The sequence below is a fragment of the Cervus elaphus genome, chromosome 29, assembly GCF_910594005.1.
Source record: "Cervus elaphus chromosome 29, mCerEla1.1, whole genome shotgun sequence".
In the NCBI taxonomy this organism is placed as follows: domain Eukaryota; kingdom Metazoa; phylum Chordata; class Mammalia; order Artiodactyla; family Cervidae; genus Cervus; species Cervus elaphus.
The window spans coordinates 6,092,081-6,115,606 of NC_057843.1; the positions used below are offsets into that span (position 1 = coordinate 6,092,081).

At 43.8% G+C, this 23,526-nt stretch overlaps 1 protein-coding gene across 1 annotated transcript in view; it reads left to right on the forward strand.

Moving 5' to 3' along the window:
- Positions 1 to 23,526, forward strand: part of GALNTL6 (polypeptide N-acetylgalactosaminyltransferase like 6) — a 1,387,945-nt gene that overhangs the window by 1,286,625 nt on the left and 77,794 nt on the right. The window lies entirely within an intron of this gene.

Sequence of the window (23,526 nt, forward strand, 5' to 3'; positions counted from 1 at the left end):
AATCCCAGGGCTAAACTGTACCATGGGGGTTGAGGGTAAGGATAAGTAAGTCAGAGGCAGAAAAGGGTAAAGGGGAGATGAGAGAGGTATTTCCCAACTCCGCCTTCTTCTCATTCAGAACTGTAGCATGCACACACACAAGGTCAGCTCTGCCTAAGGTTTTGCCTCATCTGTAAAATCCCAAAATTGGCCAAGTCCAACATTTTTTTTAGATATTGTTTTGAGTAAAACCTTTCTCTTGGACCAAACACAAGGATGATTTTCTCCTCTGCTGTTTAGAATGTGTGGGAGAAGGTGGTCACAATGCCTACTGTAAACAGTACTGACATTTCCTGTTTCCCATGTCCTTTCTCTCCACCCCTTGGTCACTTTCAGGCTCCACAAGGTATACCCGCTACCACTCAGACCCCAGGTCGAGAAAAGGGGTGTTTTACCACCACCCTCTGCACTATGTCCCCCTAAGAATCTAATCCCAGATGAGTCATGTTGTCTTCTTTAATAATAAGGCTGCAATATATAATCAAGTCTTTTATATAAACTTCAGTAAGCTCACACAATAAGCTTTTTATTTAAAAAAAAAAAAAAAGAAAGTTCATTAGAATTCACAAAGCCAGAATTTTTCTTGGAGTTATTTGCTACTATTCTCCTAGCACCTAGAACAAGGGTCAGTGTCACTCACAAAGATGTGTTGAAAGAATGAATGAATGAGAAAAAAACTAAGACAATAAAATGCCACAGGTCTTGGGTCTTATTAAGATGTAAACATTTTAATGAAGTTTAATAAAATTCTCATTTATAGTGAGTCTCTTTTGGGGAGAGAGGATCCTGCCTTATTCCCTTTCTGAGATTATTTGTCTCATCGCTGTCTATTTTCTCAGGCATATCCATAACCTCTCTTATGGCAGTTTGAATTGATGGTGATAAAGTTACACTAAATATACCTTGAAGGGAGAGAGTCAGGTTATTCTTCCCTCCAAAGAGATTAATCAGGCATGAATAACATAATCTATTAAATCATTAGAGAAACATATTATTTGAAGAAGAGAAACCAATCACAAAATCACAAAGCAATTAAACAGCTGCATTTGGGGTAAGGAAAGAGAATCCAATCTAGTCATAAGACTTAATACATTTGAACCTGAAAACTCATTCGGGAAAACAATGAGAATGTCCCAAAATGGAAGCGACTGAACAGTGTTGAGCACATACTGATAAGTCAGCTGTGTGGGTGTCAGTTTAAAATATCCCAAAGATAATGATGCTCTGTCCTTTACCCATTTCACCCACTCATATGCTCCCCACTTGTGCTTGGTTTTTAGCCAAAAGGAGATGTCTTGAAGCTGGGGGTGGGCAGGTGGACAGCTTTGGGGGTAGGAGGAGTTGTGTTGATACAAAAAAGTTTATCTTCCAAAAATAACACTGCCCATATATTTTCAAGAAAGAATTTAAGTCCTTTTTCAAGGACTGTCAAGTGTAGAGAAACTAGGACTGGCACATAAAATTTCCCAGCCAAGAGTATTTATTCAAATGTTTAAAAGTCCATAATTCTGAATTTTAATCTTTTCCACTTAAATTTTACTTGAGGGCTCATTTTTAATTTTTTTTTTTCTAAACTGCTAGAGCAATCAAAAAGTCATAAATATTGAAGCTCAGCTGTCACTCTGAGAAATATTTTATGATTTTTTTAAAAATAAAAGACATTAAAATGAAAAACAATTCTGATATTTTGTGGGAGAATCTCAGCTACCGGCTACACCCTGCAGAATCACTAAATCATCAAAAATGAGGAGAGCGTGAAGAGGCTCAAATGTAGGGCCACATCCACAAAACAGGGAGTCCAGCCTTCCAGCTTTGCAGGAAACAGAGAGGAAGATGGAGAAAACTCCACAGGATTGTTTTCTTATGGAAAAGCTTGTTTTGTGCTTCATGCTAAGTCGCTTCAGTCGTGTCTGACTCTTTGCAACTCTCCAGGCTGCACGGTCCATGGGATTCTCCAGGCAAGAATACTGGAGTGGGTTGCCATGTCCTCCTCCCAGAGGATATTTCCGACTCAGGGATTGAACCCACTCCTCTTCCATCTCGAGCACTGGCGGGCGGGTTCTTCACCACTAGGGCCACCTGAGAAGCCCTTCATTCTTCAAAAATGTGCATCCTTCATTTATGTTCCTATGCGTATAGAGGACTCCAGCTGACTTCCAAACACACACACACACAGACACACAACACACACATCAGTAGCCTGCAGCCCTCTAAACAGCAGACCAGCATATGTTACAGAAACAAATTCAAATGATTAGCTATTCAGTGCCTTCTATTTAACTAGCATCACAGTTTGGCTGGAAGGGACAAGATACCCACACAGGAAATCATTAGAGGACAAGCCGTTACCGCCAGTAGTTGTTGGAAGGTGTTGCAAAGACGTGTGTGGTAGGGGCAGGAGGAGGGGGAGAGGGGGAGCTAGTTGCCAAACTGAAAGAGGACCTAAAACTTCACTAAATGATCATGGGTCACAGAATCATGGTTCCCAAAAACTTAGGACCAGTGGACCCATTCCTGGACCAGTTTTGACCCAGCCTCAGTGAAGGGAGGAAAATAAGAATCACAAAGCTAAATCTATTCCATTTAATAACATCTTCCCATGCAGTAATTTTAGGCTTTTTTTTTCCTTCTTATGACAGAATATGAGATGAGTAGATTTCATTAATGCTCTTATTTGGCAAAATTAAAAATTAGAACCTGCCTATGTCAGTTCCCACACAAAGAAAAAAGCTGGGATATCATGCCCTACAATTCAGCTTCATCTGGTAACCAGAGAGTTCACGCGTCATGAATAAAACCAGATGTTTTCGCGCCCTGGCTCAGGGCCCAGTGTCGGTCCGCCAGGCACAGTTGCAGCACCCTCTCGCCACGAGCAGCCAGTCCCTGCAGGAAGGACTGCCCACCCCTAGTGCCTCGGGGGATCAGAGTGTCCCCAGGGCCGAAGTGACAGGCATCCCCTCCTTGGGATGGCGCCGACTGTCCTACACTAGGAGGTGAGAGCAGTTGGATGGCACAGCCAGGTGACTGAGCGGCAGAGGGTGGTCACCCTCCGAGAAGACCCTTCCCCGTGACAGGCTGTGACATGCGCCACATGCTCTGCAGAACCCATTACAGGCGCCCCAGTGTGCCGGTGTGTTTGGGGCCATCATGCCCTTGGACTTGGGGCAGGTGACATGACGGGAGCAGAACCACCATCCCACGGCCACACATGCCAGTTGATGCAGCACAATGCTGTCCCCGCAGGGCACACGGCCTGGGCACGTCCCCAGGGGGCCCCTCGCAGAGCAGGCAGCCCTGCATCTGTGGGTGGGGTCCCAGAGGTTCATGTGGCCACGTGGGGGACAAAGTAGAAGCCAACCCTGAGAACCGGAATATTTCTCGCCATTTCTATAAACAAGGATGTCACACTCATCAGTGATCCCAGCCCCCCAGGGAACTCAGGAAGGAGAAAAATACCTGCCATCAACAGCCGTTAGGCTGCTGCCACTCCCTACAGGGAGCACCGAGGGACTCAGGATGTAAATAATCATAGGATGCTGGCCCCAGTTGTGAGGTGCATATGAAAGGAGTGATTTCAGTGAGCCCAGACTCTGACATCATCCCATATATAGCAAAGCGCTGAATTCCTTAAGACATCTGGTTTTCTTTAATTAACAATAATCTCTTGATATTCAGACTACCTGCCCTTTGTTGCAAAACTCCTATATATTCTGAGTCTCCTCCTTGCCTCCTCCTTGGAGCAGTTCTCTCAGGGTTACTTGAGATGCTGCCTCTCGCTCGGGCTTAAGTCCTAAACATGTCCACGGAATAAAACATAACACTCAACTTTTAGGTTTTGACTATTTTTTAAGTCAACAGCTCTCACTCTAAGTGCCTAAGGGAGGCCCAAATTGGGGTTCTGTATCTGTTTGTGTTTTACCATTACCATAAGATGGATAATTTTTCCTTTTTAAATGTCATCTTGCATTTTAAGGCAACCATCGTCCAAATTTCAGGATAAGAGCTATGAAGCCAAAGTCAAATCCCCATAATAATCTATTGTGCAGGATGACCTATGACACTTGAAAATGTAACTCACATTAAAGGGGACAGAGATCAAACGTCCAGTGAGCAGAGCTGGGACTGTCTGTCCAGGGCTCACAGCAAACAGGAGCGGCTGGCAGTCGTGGGTGGGCTCAGCCGGGGCAGAGGGCCAGGTACACAGAGGGTGTCAAACAGCTGAGCCCGAGCTGCTGTGGTTAAACTAGGTGCAGTGGTCCCGCAGAGTGCAGACCAACGTGTGTACCTTTTCCCTACAGAACCGCAGGCAGGCACTTTGGATTCTTGAACAGTTAGTGCCTGGATAAAAAGAGAAGGGGTGAAATGGAAAGATCAACCGGCAGGTAAATATTAAAGGAGAGAAAGACTAAAGAAGGTAGCGTTTTGAATGCAAGAAGCATCTCTAAAGAAAACTCCCTGAGAGATTCTCATGGCTTTGCCACACTCTGCAAAAACAGACACAGGGACAAGAGGAAGGAATGGTGATACCCACACAGACACAGGGGCCAAAGAAAGGGATGGGTCTGAGGCTGGATTTAGACACGCTGGCTCATGAGCAACCACTGCTCAGGAAGAACCAGACCTGGGAGATGTGCGCAGACTTCCCGACCACAATTCTCAGAGCCCACCAAATATAAATATATATACGTTTGCCAGACTTTCTTCACCAAGAAATTGTCATTAAAAAAAGAAAGAAAGAAAGAAATTTTCATTAAAAAAAAAAAATACTTGTCAAGCCAGGCACCGTGCTAGGCCCTGGAAGTATAAACGATGAACTAGATGAGCACAAACCTTCACTTCTCATAAGGGACAGGAAATCCACGCAGCCCCACACCCTGTATGTGACAATCCCAATGTCACAAGGGTTAAGTAAAACCATCAGACTCACAACGGAATGAGATTGGTGTCTTACTTCATTTACTTACTGATAAACTTTTGTACAGGGTTTATAACAGTATGGCTGGCATTATGATTTAACAGAAGAGAAAGCAGGTCTCCTAAGTACTATTTAGCATAATTTCATCTATTAATATATAGTGATATATGTTCTATATTAACAAATTATCCGTTTAATGATCCTATAGGCTACACTGTGATCCACAAGGATGTGACAGATATTTTGACTTTGTGTATTTACTTAGGGTTTCCTAGCAGGATCCAATGAGGTTTGAAGATTTCCTGTGGTTATTATGCTTTGTTTGTGTGGTGGACAGAGCTGTCTTGCCTTTGTCAGCTGTGAAGTGACTTTCTGATGTGTTTCCTGGGGTGATTTTCTCCCGGTGCCACATCCCTGGGGACCTCGAGCCCCACTGACCCCATAGATCATCTCAGACCCTTGAATTGATGGAGGTGGCTTCCCTGGTGTCTCAGTGGTAAAGAATCCACCTGTCAATGCAGGAGACACAAGTTCAATCCCTGGGTTGGAAAGATCCCCTGGAGAAGGGAATAGCAGCCCACTCCAAAATTCTTGCCCGTGAAATCCCACAGACAGAGGAGCCTGGCAGGTACAGTCCATGGAGTCTCAAAGAGTAGGACACAACTTAGCGACTGACCGACAACAACAACAAGAGGGAAGGGAAGGGGAGGAAGAAGAAGGGGAGGAGGGGGGCTTCAGAGTCAAAGCAAGACCATCCCAAGTCCATCAGGGAGCACTTTACTGTGCACCGTGGTGTCAGCTACCCTGCCAGAGTAGATGAAATAGCAAGCAACATCTGACATACGCAGACATGTTCCTTTGTTTATGTCAGAAGAATGTATCAGTTGAGAAAAAGCGTGAATAAGACCAAAAGGACTAGTTTGATATCAGAAAATAAAGTTGTCAAGAAAGCATCCAGCATGGTGACGAATGGGAAACCTACGCCCCCCCCCCCACAAAGTGACCCTTCTCCCGGATGACTGTCCACCTGTGGACTCTCATGAAGACGCCCTGCAGGTATCAGCAGTGACGCCACCACCTTGGCCACAACAGCAACCAGCGCCTCGGAATCCAGGTGCACCATTTGGAACTGTCCTCAAGTTCAGGGAGACAGTGGCCTATCATGGGCTTCCCCCTCCCCAAGAGCAGATGATAATGAATTCTTTCAAAAGGCGGTCTTCATAAATGGCTAGGACTTCCATGCAGAAGCACTGCCTCTCAAATCAGTTCAGTTCAGTTCAGTTCATGTCCAACTCTTTGCGACCCCATGAATCCCAGCACGCCAGGCCTCCCTGTCCATCACCAACTCCCAGAGTTTACTCAAACTCATGCCCATCAAATTGGTGATGCCATCCAGCCATCTCATCCTCTGTCGTCCCCTTCTCCTCCTGCCCCTAATCTCTCCCAGCATCAGGGTCTTTTCCAATGAGTCAACATTTCGCATGAGGTGGCCAAGGAACTGGAGTTTCAGCTTCAGCATCAGTCCTTCCAATGAACACCCAGGACTTATCTCCTTCAGGATGGTCTGATTGGATCTCCTTGCAGTCCAAGGGACTCTCAAGAGTCTTCTCTAACACCATAGTTCAATTCTTTGGCGCTCAGCTTTCTTCACAGTCCAAGTCTCACATCCTTACATGACCACTGGAAAAAACATAGCCTTGACTAGCCGGACCTTTGTTGGCAAAGTAATGTCTCTGCTTTTTAATATGCTGTCTAGGTTGGTCATAACTTTCCTTCCAAGGAGTAACCGTCTTTTAATTTCATGGCTGCAATCACCATCTGCAGTGATTTTGGAGCCCAAAAAAGTAAAGTCTGACACTGTTTCCACTGTCTCCCCATCTATTTCCCATGAGGTGATGGGACCAGATGCCATGATCTTAGTTTTCTGAATGTTGAGCTTTAAGCCAACTTTTTCACTCTCCTCTTTCACTTTCATCAAGAGGCTTTTTAGTTCCTCTTCACTTTCTGCCATAAAGGTGGTGTCATCTGCATATCTGAGGTTATTGATATTTCTCCCAGAAATCTTGATTCCAGCTTGTGCTTCTTCCAGCCCAGCATTTCTCATGATGTACTCTGCATATAAGTTAAATTAGCAGGGTGACAATATACAGCCTTGACGTACTCCTTTTCCTATTTGGAACCAGCCTGTTGTTCCGTGTCCAGTTTGAACTGTTGCTTCCTGACCTGCATACAGGTTTCTCAAGAGGCAGGTCAGGTGGTCTGGTACTCCTAACTCCTTCAGAATTTTCCACAGTTTATTGTGATTCACACAGTCGATGGTTTTGGCGTAGTCAATAAAGCAGAAATAGGTGTTTTTCTGGAACTCTCTTGCTTTTTTAATGATCCAGCAGATATTGGCAATTTGATCTCTGGTTCCTCTGCCTTTTCTAAAACCAGCTTGAACATCTGGAAGTTCTCGATTCACATATTGCTGAAACCTGGCTTGGAGAATTTTGAGCATTACCTTACTAGCGTGTGAGATGAGTGCAATTGTGCAGTAGTTTGAGCATTCTTTGGGATTGCCTTTCTTAGGGATTGGAATGAAAACTGACCTTTTCCAGTCCTGTGGCCACTGCTGAGTTTTCCCAATTTGCTGGCATATTGAGTGCAGCACTTTCACAGCATCATCTTTCAGGATTTGAAATAGCTCAACCGGAATGCCATCACCTCCACTAGCTTTGTTCATAGTGATGCTTTCTAAGGGCCACTTGACTTCACATTCCAGGATATCTGGCTCTGGGTGAGTGATCACACCATTGTGATTATCTGGGTCGTGAAGATCTTTTTTGTACAGTTCTTCCGTGTATTCTTGCCACCTCTTCTTAATATCTTCTGCTTCTGTTCGGTCCATACCATTTCTGTCCTTTATTGAGCCATTTTTGCATGAAATGTTCCCTTGGTATCTCTCATTCTCTTGAAGAGATCTCTAGTCTTTCCCATTCTGTTGGTTTCCTCTATTTCTTTGCATTGATCGCTGAGGAAGGCTTTCTTATCTCTCCTGGCTATTCTTTGGAATTCTGCATTCAAATGGGAATACCTTTCCTTTTTCCTTTGCTTTTTGCTTCTCTTCATTTCACAGCTATTTGTAAGGCCTCCTCAGACAACCATTTTGCCTTTTTGCATTTCTTTTCCATGGGGATGGTCTTGATCCCTGTCTCCTATACAATGTCATGAACCTCCGTCCATAGTTCATCAGGCACTCTGTCTATCAGATCTAGTCCCTTAAATCTATTTCTCACTTCCACTGTATAGTCCTAAGGGATTTGATTTAGGTCATACCTGAATGGTCTAGTGGTTTTCCATACTTTCTTCAGTTTAAGTCTGAATTTGGCAATAAGGAGTTCATGATCTGAGCCACAGTCAGCTCCCAGTCTTGTTTTTGCTGACTGTATAGAGCTTCTCCACTTTTGGCTGCAAAGAATATAATCAATCTGATTTCGGTGTTGACCATCTGGTGATGTCCATGTGTAGAGTCTTCTCTTGTGTTTTTGAAGAGGGTGTTTGCTATGACCAGTGCATTCTCTTGGCAAAACTCTATTAGCCTTTGCCCTGCTTCATTCCATACTCCAAAGCCAAATTTGCCTGTTACTCCAGGTGTTTCTTGACTTCCTACTTTTGCATTCCAGTCCCCTATAATGAAAAGAACATCTTTTTTGGGTGTTAGTTCTAAAAGGTCTTATAGGTCTTCATAGAACCGTTCAACTTCAGCTTCTTCAGTGTTACTGGTTGGGGCATAGGCTTGGATTACCGTGATACTGAATGGTTTGCCTTGGAAACGAACAGAGATCATTCTGTCATTTTTGAGATTGCATCCAGCTACTGCATTTTGGAATCTTTTGTTGCCTATGATGGCTACTCCATTTCTTCTAAGGGATTCCTGCCCACAGTAGTAGATATAATGGTCATCTGAGTTAAATTCACCCATTCCAGTCCATTTTAGTTTGCTGATTCCTAGAATGTCAACATTCACTCTTGCCATCTCCTGTTTGACCACTTCCAATTTGCCTTGATTTATGGACCTAACATTCCAGGTTCCTATGCAATATTGCTCTTTACAGCATCAGACCTTGCTTCTAGCACCAGTCCCATCCACAGCTGGGTATTGTTTTTGCTTTGGCTCCATCCCTTCATTCTTTCTGGAGTTATTTCTCCACTGATCTCCAGCAGCATATTGGGCACCTATCGACCTGGGGAGTTCCTCTTTCAGTATCCTATCATTTTGCCTTCTCATACTGTTCATGGGGTTCTCAAGGCAAGAATACTGAAGTGGTCTGCCATTCCCTTCTCCAGTGGACCACATTCTGTCAGACCTCTCCACCATGACCCGTCTGTCTTGGGTGGCCCCACACGGCATGGCTTAGTTTCATTGAGTTAGACAAGACTGCGGTCCTGTGATCAGATTGGCTAGTTTTCTGTGATTATGGTTTCAGTGTGTCTGCCCTCTGATGCCCTCTGGCAACACCTACCGTCTTACTTGGGTGTCTCTTACCTTGGACGTGGGGTATCTCTTCACGGCTGCTCCAGCAAAGCGCAGCCGCTGCTCCTGACCTTGGACGAGGGGTATCTCCTCAGGGCTGCCCGTCCCGACCTTGAACGTGGGGTAGCTCCTCTGGGGCGGGGCCCCTGACCTCCGGGGTGGGGTAGTTGCTGTCGGCCGCCGCCCTGACCTCGGGCGTGTGGAAGCTCTTCTCGGCCGCCGCCCCTGACCTCAGATGTGGGCAAGCTCCTCTCGGCCGCCGCTCCTGCGCTGTCGCAGCCTGGAGCTCTCGGTGGCTACCCCTGACCTTAGGCGAGGGGTAGCTCCTCACTGCCGCGCTTTTGCGCGGTCCGTGGCAGCCGGCGCGCTAATTCTTCTTTCCAGTATAACCAAAAGAGCAATGAGGCTAACCGGCACTCTTGGCAAAAATTAAAGACGGTTCACCTACTGTTATTATGTATGTCTCTCCCTTCCCAGACATATTTCAAAATATAATATTTCCTACTTAGACGGAACTTTTAAACTTTATTTGTTTTTTATAATTTTATTCACTGGCTGTCCTGGGTCTTCGTTGCTTCTCGGGCTTTTCTCTAGCTCCGGCGGGCGGGAGCTCCTCTCTAGCTGCAGTGCCCGGGCTTCCCGATGCGGTGGCTTCTGTTGCAGAGCATGGGCGCTGGGCCGTGCAGGCTTCATCGCTGCGGCTCCCAGGCTCTGGGGCACAGGCACCGTGGTCGTGGGCTTAGCAGCTACGAGGCACGAGGGATCTTCCCAGACCAGGGATTGAAACTGTGTCTTCTGCATTGAGAGGTGAGGTCTTTACCACTGAGCCACCAGGGAAGCCCTCAGAATTTATTTTACATTGAGGTAAAACTGATATAACATTATGTTAAGTTTCACGTGTACAACATTATATTTCTATTTTTGTATTCACCGCAGTCTCAGCACCAAAACTTCAGTTTTCTCCAGTCACCATAGTTGGTCCTCTTTAGTCATCTTGGCCATTCTCCTCTGTGACCACTGCTCTGTTCTCTGAGTCTACATCCTTGTTTTGGTTTAGTTTAGTGTGTTCATTTATTCCAGGTGTTTTTGTGTGTTGGCTTTTATATTCCACACCTGAGTGGAATCATGTGGTATTTGTCTTTCTCCATCTGACTTATTTCACTTAGTATAACACCCTTAAGGTCCACCCAGGTTACAAATGGCAAGATTTTATCTTTTTTATGGCTGAGTAATATTCTATTGTGTATATATACTGCATGTTTTATTTCTTCATTTGTTGATGGGCACTTAGGTTGTGCCATATCTTGGCTATTGTAAATAATGCTTCATTGAACATGGGGGGGCATGTATTTTTTCAAACTAGTATTTTCATATTCTTCAGATAAATACTCAGAAGTGAGATAGGTGGATCCTAGAGTACTTCAATTTTTAATTTTTTGAGGAATCTCTACATTGAATTTTTTATTCCAAGCATCTTTCATAAATAATATTTCATCATTTTTCCTGATAACCTTCCTAAAAATCAATCATAACTTTATTACATGACAATAATGATTCAATAAATCATTAAGATTTGATGAGTTCGTAGCATGCTATGAAGATAAATGTCATCTCCAGCCACAAATAAGGCTCAGGCTGCAGAAATTCTTCAATAAATATTTATCATGTGCCTACCAAGTGCCAGGCAGAAAAGCATACAGATTGCCCCATATCCTAAACCAAGAGCATTGGACCTTTTAATTAAATCAAGCCTCCACTTTGTAATAGAATGTCACCTCACCCAAGGACACTTCCTACTGGAAATAAGTTTCTGCCAGCACAGCATTGTACTAGCCCTTCAATAATGCTTCTTTTTTGAGCATTTATTTTGCATATGAGGAAAATGAGAAAAAGTAAAACTATTCCATCTGCCAAGGACCAAGGAAGAGGAGATGGGAAAATGTGAAACACAAGTATATTCCCTATGACTTGACCCTCACTCACTCCCTAATTCCAACTCTAGTAGTGTCAGAATTTTTTATGTATCCATGTTTTTATCTATTCTTTTAACAAAAACCAAAAAAAAAAAAAAAAAGAAAAACGGCAGAATCACACTTTGCCTTGAAAATATTTAAACAATATGGAGGTAAACCATAGAATTTTCTTACCAAACACAGACACCAGAAAAGAAAGAGAGGGACTTCCCTGGTGGTCCAGTAGCGAAGGCTCTGTGCTCCCAATGCAGGGGGTATGGGTTCAATCCCTGGTCAGGGAACCAGATCCAGAATACCACAGCTAAGTTCCAATGCTGCAACGAAGACCCACGGCAGCCAAATAAATAAATATTTTTTAAAAGAGAGATAGAGAAGTGGCAAATTGTTGATGGGTACAGTCTCTTGCCATTTGGAAGTTTCATTAACAAAATATGCAAGGTGAAGACAATATTACTTAAAAACTCAGCCGTTTCCCACCAAACTGTTCAAAACTAACTTCTTCTGTTCTTGTTTATTTTCTCTACATATTTTCCCCCAAAACTCCCACAAATGCAGTCTTCTTCCCAACATTGTTTTGCTCCGTTTAATCATTCCAGATATTTCTCAGCTCTTTCTCCCCAAGTTCTCACTCAGCTGACGTGTGAATCAATTCTCTGCTATTTTCATGGATGTAAAACACAAGCTGTAGTTAAGACAAGCAATCTCCAAGCTTTAGAGACAATATTCAGGATTTCTTGGTCTGTCTAGTGAGTGAGACCCAACATTTCACATCAGTTTTTTGTTCATCCTATTGGAAGATTTTTTAGAGACAGGTGGTTCAGTGGTTAAGAATTAGCCTGTCAGTGCAGAAGACACAGGAGACCTGAATTCAATCCCTGGGTCAGGAAGATCCCCTGGAGGAGGGCATGACAACCCACTCCAGTATTCTTGCCTGAGAAATCCCACACCTGAGGAGCCTGGCAGATTGAAATCCATGGGTTACAAAGAGTTTGACATGGCTCAGTGACTGAGTGTGCATGCATAATCTTTAAGCAGGGGTCCTGAATATTTACATGATAATTGGCCATCAGGATTAATCATTTTTTACCTTGTCATTTTTAATAAAATTAAGGTCGGGATTATTTTTACTTTCCAATGCAAACTTACCCAGTCTGCTTTTGGTTTCTCTTTCTTCTACCTAGAGCACCTTGGCATCCTTTTGTTAGTTAGCATTCATATACATTTCTTTTTTCAAAGCACTTGAGAAACAAACCGTGAGCCCTGTCTGTGGGCTGAGGAATTTATAATTGCATTTTCATCATTATCCCCATTAGAACTGAACATTTTCCTCATTCACAACCCCACTGGAGCTTCAGAAAGGAGAAAGCTTGCCTAGACAAATAGGTCCCTGCTGCTAGAAAATTAAGCTGCTGAAACTTAAGCACATTAAAATATTTCAGCATACCACAATCTGCATAACCAAAAAAAAAAAAAAGCAACTCTCGCAAGAGAGAGCAACACTGGTGCTTTCCGCTTTCTGCCTTTGGGGACCTCAGGTGGACAATAAAGCCATAGGAGCACCTGGCTGGGAGGGATTCATTGCGAGAAATTAACTTCTTACCCTGAGATGTGTAAATGCAAAGTGACTCTCTGCTGGAGGTCTCTGCTGTGCCCTTTCCATTCCAATCTCCCTTGTTTCCAATAGTGTATTAGTTCATGGCAAGAACCTCATCTCTGACTGAAATTCCAGCCAAACATATCTCTTTTTTTTTTTTTTCAAAGATTCTTTTTTTAATGTGGACCATTTTTTTAAGTCCAATGAATTAATTTGTCAACACTGCCTCCGCCCCATGATTGTGGATTTTTGGCCACAGGGACATGGGACCTCAGTCCCCTGACCAGGGATCAAACCTGCACCCGCTGCATTGGAGGGCCGCTTCCCAACCACCGGCCCACCAGGGAAGTCTCACACCTACTTTGTGATGTCATCTGAGGTGGAGAAAACAATTCCACTTGCTAGTCTGTAAACTGAGAAATGGTCACAAACCAATGGGCAGCTTTGTGGTGTCTGAAGGCCCTTGGTGTTCTAATTTTGAAAACAGTTTATAAAAATAAGATTTCACAGGTTGCCTAAACTTTGAACAGATATAGTTTTCAACCTAAGAACACTGTGTGAGCTGTTAAAAGTAAAAGGATTTTTTTTTTTTTTGCCTTTTTTAAAGTATGGGAAATAAAACAGGGTCTTCTAACAGCAGATGGAACAATGGCTTAGCACCATTTACTTCAACCACAGTTTGTTGGAATGCTTGCTGTGGGTGAACAAGACACCTGATACTCTCCTTGACTGATGGTTAGAAAATGCTGGTTATGATTTATACATATGTATGTGTGTGTGTGCACTAATAATCATCATCCACAAATGAGATCACACTGCCCTTTGTACTCACTTGGAGACAGAGTGAGACACCATTTGCTTGATTGCCAGATGAATGCCCTTCCAACCATTTTCAGGTGTCTCTAGAAATCCCCAAAGGCTTCCTCTGCATGTTCACATACACATACATCAGAAGTGGTCCACTCTGCCTCACTCCAGATTTGCCCTTAGCCTTGCACCCCCACCTACCTCTGTCCCCTGCCTGTGAAGTCACAGGGGAAGTCACACCACCACCATCATTCACAGTAAGAGCATCAACTTCCAGCTAGTGGTGCTATATCTAGAGAAACCAGCACTTTGGTGCTGGTTTGGATGCTGGAGAGACCTGGATAGCATGGCCATCATCTGGTTTTGTGGGCCATCCACAGTGTGCTTCCTCACTGGAACACAGAAATATCTGTTTCTTTTGGATTCCCTTCAACAATTTCCACACCAAGTTATGAAAAATAACTCCATCGAACATGAGTGTACCTATGACTGATTCTTGTTGATATATGACAGAAAACCACAAAATTCTGTAAAGCAATTATCTTTCAATTAAAAAATAATAACTCCATTGTATTCCGACCCTCAATCTCAGCCTAATATGGTTCTAAGGGATGAAAAAAATAAAACAAAAGAGAAAGCATACTTGTTTGTCTTATCACCCTATTTGTTGCTTCCAAGCATCCTCAGTCACTCAATCGTGTTTGACTCTTCTGTGACTCCAGGCGCTGTAGCCCACCAGGCTCCTCTGTCCATGGGATTCTCCAGCCAAGAATACTGGAGTGGACTGCCACTTCCCACTCCAAGGCATCTTCCCGACCCGGGGATTGAACCCACATCTCTTGCATTTCCTGCATGGGCAGGTGGATTCTTTACCCCTGAGCACCTGGGAAGATTCTGCAGCTAGGTCATGAAAGGCACTTATTTTAGTTCTCACCTTGATCTCTTGGATGGGTGGTTTGGGGGAATCTGGCTGCCATGTCAGGACAAGGAAACTCAAGCAGCCCTGTAGAGAGGCCCTCATAGAGGAGACCAAGTCCTCTGGCCAGTGCGTGCTGTGCATGCTAAGTCAGCTTCAGTCAGGTTAGGCTCTGTGAACCATCAACTGTAACCCACCAGGCACCTCTGTCCATGGAATTTTCCAGGCAAGCATACACTGGAGTGGGTTGCCATGTCCTTCTCCAGGGGATTTTCTAAACCCAGGGATCAAACCCACATCCCTTATGTCTCCTGCATTGGCAGACAAGTTCTTTACCACTAGCATCACGTGGGAAATAACAACAAAAGATTTATAAAATGACATAAACTCAGTTGATAGAGTAGTGGCAGGTTTTGAGAAGACTGACTCCAATTTTGAAGTTCTGCTGTGAAGTTTTACCAATGCTATCCAACAGCACTGCATGCCACAGAGAAATCATTTCTGAAAGGAAAGTCAATCAACCTGGCAAACTTCACTGTTGTCTTAGCCTAAGAAATTGCCACAGCCACTCTTAACCCTCAGAAACCACCATCCTGACCAGTCAGCAGCCACCAGCATTGAGGCAAGACCTTCCTCCAGCAAAAAGTTTATGACTTTCTGAAGTCTCAGAAAATGGTTGGTAATTTTTAGCAATAAAATATTTTTACTTAAGGTATGTATTATACAGTTAATAAACTATAGCATACTTTAAATAATACACTATAGTATAATATAAACATAACTTTTATATGCATCAGGAAACCAAAAATTCATGTGACTCATTTCATTGTGATAATTGCTTTACTGTGGTGATCTGGAACCAAACCTGCAATATTTCAGAAGTATGCCTGTTAAATTCTTCCAATCAAGACCCTAGAATATTTGTCCATTTATTTGTGTCGTCTTCATTTCCTTTTGTTAATATCTTACAGTTTTCAAAATACACGCCTTTCATCTTCTTGGTTTAATTTATTCCTAGGTGTTGTATTCTTTTGTTGCAATCATAAATGAGATTCTATTTAAATTTCTCTTTCTGATAAGTCATTATTGATTCTGTATCCTGCAACTTTACTGAATTTTTTAATTAGTTCTAACAGTTTTTTATTGAGTCTTTAGGGTTTATATTGGTGCAAAAGTAGTAGTAATTGTGGTTGGTGCAAACATAACTGAGGTTCAAAAGTAATTGTGGTTGACTTTTGCACTAACTTAAATTACTTTTGCACGGATCTAATGTTATAAGTGGATGTTAAATTTATCAAATGCTTTTTCTGCATCTATTGAGATGATCATAAGATTTTTATTCTTTATTTTGCTGTGTGGTATATCAAACTGACTGATCTGCAAATGCTGAATCATCCCTGCATTCCTACAATAGATCCCATTTGATCACGGTATATGATCCTTTTAATGTATTGCTGAATTTGGTTTGCTGATATTCTGTTGAGGAATTTTGCATCTATATTCATCAGGGACATTGGCTTGTAATTTTCTTTTCCTGTGGCTTCCTTGTCTGGTTTTGGTATCAGGGTAATGCTGGCCTTGTAAAAATGAGTTTTGAAGAGTTCCCTTCTCTTCTATTTTTGGGGTAAATTTCAGAATAATCGGTACCAATTATTTTTTGAATATTTGGTGGAATTCACCAGTGAAGCCACTGGCCCTGGCTGTTGGAATGTTTTGCTTGTTGGAATGTTTTTGATTACTGATTCAAACTCCTTATTGGTAATCAGTCTTCATATTTTCTGTTTCATCTTGATTCAGTCTTTGTAGGTTCTACATTTCTAGAAACTTGTCTTTTTATTCTAGGTTATCCAACTTGTTGGTATATAATTATTCATATAAGGGACAGGGAAGCCTGGTGAGCTGCAGTCCATGGGGTCAGAAAGAGTCAGACACGATTTAGCAACTGAACAACAACAATAATTATTCATAGAAGTCTATTCTGATCTTTTGTATTTCTTTGTTGTCCATTAGTACATAAATGAGTAAACAAATTTTGGTCTAGCCATACATGCTCCATGAAATATAATAAAAAGCAGTACATGCAAGTACGTGGGTAAACCTCACAATAATTACACATAGCGAGAGAAGCCAGACAAAAAGAGCACATATTTTATCATTATATTTCAAAGTTTAGAAAATGCAAACTAAATTATGGTGACAAAAAGTAGATCAGTGGACAACACCGTAACGTAAGCTGTGGACTTTGCATGATCACCGGGTGTCACTGTAACACACAACCTACTCTGTGGGAGTGTGGAGAGTGGGGAGGCTATGCATGGGCGGGGGGCAGGGGCTAAGCAGGAAATCTTTGTCCCTGCCCCCCAACTTTGCTGTGAACCGAAAACTGTTTAAAGATATAAAGGCTTAATTAAAAAAATTTCGAATAGATCAGTGGTTGCCTGGGGATGGTAGAAGCAGCTAAGAAAGGAGCTGGGGAGAGAGATTTGAAAGTGACATATGGAAATGATTGAACGTGATGGGTATGTCCCTTGTCTTGCTTTGCAAGGACGGTTTCAGCAACACACGTGTCAACGTGTACCAAACTGTACACCTTAAATATGAGTAGTTGGGATGTCCCTGGAGGTCCAGTGGTTAAGACCCCATGCTTCCTCTGCAGGGGGCATGGGTTCAATCCCTGGTCAGGGAACTAGCATCCCTGTCTGGTGTGGCCAAAATAAATAAATAAATTTTAAAAATAATAATAAAGCTAGGGCTTCTCTGGTGGCTCAGTGGTAAAGTATTCGCTTGTCAATGCAGGAGACATAGGTTCGATCCCTGGTCCGGGAAGATCCCACATTCCACTGAGCAGCTAAGTCCATGTACCACACAACTGCTGAGCCTCTGCTCTAGAGCCCATGAGCCACAACAAGAGAAGCCAGCTCAATGAGAAGCCCATGCACTGCAACCAGAGAGCAGCCACCGCTCAATGCAACTAGAGAAGAGCCCGCATAGCAACAAAGACCCAGCACAGCCACTAAATAAAGAAATTATAAAAATTAATAATAATAAAATCTAAAATATGGGTAATTTACTGTCTATCAATTATTCCTCAATAAAACCATTTTCAATTAGGTTTACATGCATTTTTAATAAGGTAGGCAGTTAAACAATTTGGAGAGTTGTTTGTTCTATATCTAAAGGCCACATTAAATGCTATCAGAAACATATAATCCAAAATATTCAGCCAAAAATTACAATAGAGGTATAATTAAATTATGTCAAAACAGTCAGGAGAAGGCAATCACTTGAAAACAGCTCACGCAGGCTTAGGAAAGAAGAAAGAGGAAACTGCCTGTCTGAGAAGTCTCTTTTTGAGGACTGGATTAACCATCCTCTCTTTAGGCTGGAGGCATCCCACCGACTTCAAAGAAGTCTTTAGATCAGAGGAAAAATAGCGCTGGGCTAAATAACTGTAGTGAGTTGAGGCTCTTGTAAAGAGATCCTCTTCTGAGCTGCAGCCGTGATGACATTTATCACATCATCAATGATAAGAGGGTTTTGGGGCGGGACGCGGAAGCTACTGAAGTGCTCTTAGGCTTCAAAGGGGAGGAAAAAAATGCCTTTAAATCTAAGCAGAATTTTTAATGTTCTGGGAGAGTGATGCGGTTCCTTGCTGGAGGAGTGACTGTGACAAATAAACTCCTTCTGGGCGAGGCTGGCTTTGCTGGCTATCCAGAAGTTTCTGGGAAAAAAATAGCAAGTGAAAGAGAAACCTATCACTAAACCCACCATAATGCACTAGATTAATATAGGCACTAGCACAGCCTTTGCATCGGGGGTCCCACCAGTGGGCACACAGGATTGCACCCACCATTAAGAAATAGAAACATGTGAGGTGAGGTGGCCCAGGTAATTCACATGTGTGGGACAGCTTTTCGGCCAGAGAAATAATCAGCCCCCAAACAGTATGTTCAGAAACTGAATAGGGATCGAGTTTTCAGGATGAGGCAGCCATAGGGTCTAAACTGTTGCTGGCAAAAAAACAATAACAATAATAATAATAATAATAATTAGTGGATAGACTTATGGCATTTGGTTCTGAAGCAGCAAGTGTAACAGAAATATCTACTTTCCTCATGCTTCACAATGAAGATGATCAGTCAAAGCTGAAATCTGTTCTTATGAACTGAGATAGCAATGTGATTGAGTGTTCCTGGGAAAATATCAATTCCAAGACCTGATGAGCATTAGAATTAAGGAAAGATGTAGTCCTGGAGAGCACACTAAAAACAAGACTTGAATTCTAAAGACCTCTAATACAGGGCTGACCGTTTTAAGTGAGTAAATAAATATTTGAGCAGGGGTCTCCCTGGCGGTCCAGTGGCTAAAACCCCATGTTCCCAATGCAGGGGGCCCAGGTTTGACCCTTGGTCAGGGAACTAGATCCCACATGCCACAACTAAAGTCCCACTGAAAGTGAAAAGTGTTAGTCTCTCAATCTTGTCCAACACCTTGTGATCCCATGGACTCCAAAGGATTCTCCAGGCAAGAATACTGGAGTGGGTTGCCATTTCCTTCTCCAGGGGATCTTCCCAACCCAGGGATCAAACCCGGGCCTCCTGCCTTGCAGGCAGATTCTTTACTATCAGAGCCCCAAAAGACCCAATGCAAACAAATAAATATTTAAAAAAATAAATGTTTGAGCAACACAGAGAAGGAAGGGGTGAACAGCACTTCATGTTGAATGGGGGGGCGGGGAGCGTGTTGTTACATAAGGAACCATTGGGTGACATAAAAAACCTGGAGGCTCTCCATGTCATATGCACAGATGGTGCTCCAAATGACAGCTTTTATTTCACATGTCATTCAACAAGGATGAGAAGGAAATGACAACCCACTCCAGTGTTCTGGTCTGGAGAATCCCATGGACAGAGGAGCCTGGCAGACTACAGTCCACGGGGTCACAAAGCATGGGACACGACTGAGCAACTAGTGCTTTCAGATAATGGCAGTGCTCATTGGCAGCGAGAGGTCAGGGCGCCACATGGCTGACTTGAATTAACTTGTTGATTAACTTGAGTCTGAAAAATAAGTAGGTTGAGGTCTCTGTCTCTGGACCTCAGGGTTGGGCTCCACCCCGGCTCCGAGTGTACTGTGGTCAAGGGGGCATTGGGGGAGGGGATCCAACCCACTCAAGGTGGGTCCCAGAGGTTTTCATGGAGTGGGCAGCTGTTCCCTTCTCCAGGGGACCCTCCTAACCCACTGCTGTTATCTGAAGCCACTGACAGAGGGCCAGCAGGACCCCAGCCCAACCCCCATCAGAAAAGCAGTGGGATTGGGAAGCACATTTAGATCACCGCTGTGTGATAGCAGGCTTCTCTTGCAGAGAACTTGGAGTCTGTCTAGAATGACTTCCACCAAAGCAAAGCATTCACTCTGTTCTGGCAACAGCATCAAGACAGACCAGACTCTGCAGACATCACCACATAATCAACTTAAAAACATTCACAGAGCACACAGTATGTGCAGATTATGAGTATCGGGAGGAGGGCTGCCAACAAAAACACAAAGCGCCTGGTGAAATCTGAATTCCGGACACATTTTTTTGTATTAGCAGTTTCTGTGTGTAAAAAGACAAACTGAGATAAATTAAAATGTGTAAGAGTTTATCTGAGGGCTTCCCTGGTGGATCAGGGGTAAAGAACCTCCCTGCCAGTGCAGGAGACACAGGTTTGATACCTGACCCGGGAAGATTCCGCATGCAGAGAAGCAAATAAGCCCATGAGCCGCAACCACTGAACCTGTGCTCCAGAGCCCGGGAGCTGCAACCACTGAACCCCTGTGCGTCCTGCGGCCTGTGCTCCACAACAAGAGAAGCCACTGCAATGAGAAGCCTGTGTACCGCAACTAGGGAAAAATCCACACAGCAACACAGACCCAGCTCAGCCCAAAAATTAATGAATAATTTTTCTAAAGAGTTTAGCTGAGCAAAAATCAGTTCCAATCAGGCAGCGCCAGATGGAAAGGGGTTAGGAGGGGCCCACCCACGGGAGCTGGGGAAAGACTTAAATGGAGCAGAGAAAGAGCAGAAGCCCAGGAAAGAAACTGACGCGCGGCAGCTGAAAGCCGGTTGGTTGGTCGTGGTGCGCAGGCTTTGATGAGGCGTTGATTCTGTAAACTGGAGGCGTTTACAGGCCACATTTCAGTTGGCTCACACAGACCACCGAGGCATCAGAGCCACCTCTGTCTAGTGGCCTCCTCATTTAATTAAAGACAGGGGCAAGGACCAGAGCAGCTCTCCGGAGTAGAGTTCCATGCAGGAGAATAAAACTGGGGAGGACAGTTAGGGACCTGCTGTGGAATGTCTTTGATGATGGGCAGCCAACCCTTACCCAACCAAAAGGAAGGGGCACGAAACTCAAGAGCTGGCTGTGTGATTTCTTGTGGGAGAAGGACCTCTGTTAGACAAAACACCGAGAAAGGACTTGTTGATTCTGGAAAGGAAATAAACAGGATAAACAAAGACAGACAGTGAGAAGTGAGAAAGCCGACATGCTCAGTAGTAAAAGTAGGAAGAAATGCCATATTCTGTCTGCAAAGGAGACACAAGCGGAGTTCTGGAAACAGCCCACAGCAGGAGGGCAAAGCACAGGGAGGAAATCTTGTCCAGGACGAAATTATCTAGAGGAGCTAAAGCATGCGGAGGAAGGGACTTCCCTGGTGGCCCAGTGGCTAAGATTCCACGCTCCCAACGAAGGGGGCCTGGGTTCAACCCCTGGCCAGGGAACTAGATCCCACATGCAACAATTAAGACCAGTTCCGTTCAGTTGAGTCGCTCAGTCGTGTCCGACTCTTTGTGACCCCATAAATTGCAGCATGCCAGGCCTCCCTGTCCATCACCAACACCCGGAGTTTACTCAAACTCATATCCATCAAGTCAGTGATGCCATCCAGCCATCTCATCCTCTGTCGTCCCCTTCTCCTCCTGCCCCCAATCCCTCCCAGCATCAGGGTCTTTTCCAGTGAGTCAACTCTTCGCATCAGGTGGCCAAAGTATTGGAGTTTCAGCTTCAGCATCAGTCCTTCCAATGAACACTTCTGTTTGGATCTCCTTGCAGTCCAAGGGACTCTCAAGAGTCTTCTCAAACACCATAGTTCAAAAGCATCAATTCTTCGGCGCTCAGCTTTCTTCACAGTCCAACTCTCACATCCATACATGACCACTGGAAAAAACATAACCTTGACCAGACGGACCTTTGTTGGCAAAGTAATGTCTCTGCTTTTTAATATGCTATCTAGGTTGGTCATAACTTTCCTTCCAAGGAGTAACCGTCTTTTAATTTCATGGCTGCAGTCACCATCTGCAGTGATTTTGGAGCCCAAGAAAATAAAGTCTGACACTGTTTCCACTGTTTCCATCTATTTGCCATGAAGTGATGGGACCAGATGCCATGATCTTAGTTTTCTGAATGTTGAGCTTTAAGCTAACTTTTTCACTCTCCTCTTTCACTTTCATCAAGAGGCTTTTTACTTCCTCTTCACTTTCTGCCATAAGGGTGGTGTCATCTGCATATCTGAGGTTATTGATATTTCTCCCAGCAATCTTGATTCCAGCTTGTGCTTCTTCCACCCCAGCATTTCTCATGATGTACTCTGTATATAAGTTAAATAAGCAGGGTGACAATAACAGCCTTGACATACTCCTTTTCCTATTAAGACCAATTCCAGCCAAATAAACAAATATGTATATTTTTTAAAACAATAAAAAGAATATGAAACAAGTCCAAGCTTCCATCCTACTACTGGCAGCTACGTCTCTGCCTCTGCCTCACATTTGCCAAGTCTAGAACCGCGATCTCTCAGATACATGTCTGAAAGGTGAGGAAGAGTGCGTGTGTGACCCATGAAGCTCACATGGCCAGGGCAGAGAGCAAGCCTGGGCAGGATGACAGGAAGGAAGGAGGGATCCCAGAACAGGACATCAAAGTGAAGCATGAACGTGTGAATTGGCTTACCTGGGAAGCCATGCAAATTTCTAAGACAGGAATGCATCATTTGGCATTAACACAATTTCACTTACATCTCAAAAACCAAGAATCCCACCTAACACCTTGTTGTTCAGTCTGACTCTGCAACCACATGGACTGCAGCACACCAGGCTTCCCTTTCCTTCACTATCTCCTGGAATTTGCTCAGGCTCATATCCATTGAGTAGGTGATGCCATCCAACCACCTTGACCTCTGTTGCCCCCTTCTTCTCCTGCCCTCAATCTTTCCCAGCATCACTGTGGCCCCACATACATAAGCGACCTTTACATCCAACTCCTGAGAGTTTGGGAAAGAACGATGGCATGCATAGATTACTCAGTGTCCATACTGTCCTCCTTCTTCCTGTTCATAACTAATTTTTAACATATTAGCACCATCATCAAGGCTTATGTAATCTCAGGACAGATGGGCCCACTCACATTGATTCCCTATTCTCTTCATTACCATCTTGGGCAAGATGTGTTTTGGGATGTCAGTTTCACCATTCTGTCCATGTGTTCCCAACGATGTTAAGTGAGAAATGCCACTTTGCTTCTACTCCATCACCTCCATGTGTTTGAAAGTAGGTGTGTGTGTGTGTGCGTGTGTGTGCGTGTGTGTGCACCCCATTGTATCTGACTCATGGGACTCCATGGACTATAGCCCACCAGGCTCCTCTGTCTACCGGGTTCTCCACAGGCAAGAATACTAACATGGGTTGCCATGCCCTCCCCCAGGGGATCTTCCCTACTCAGGGAT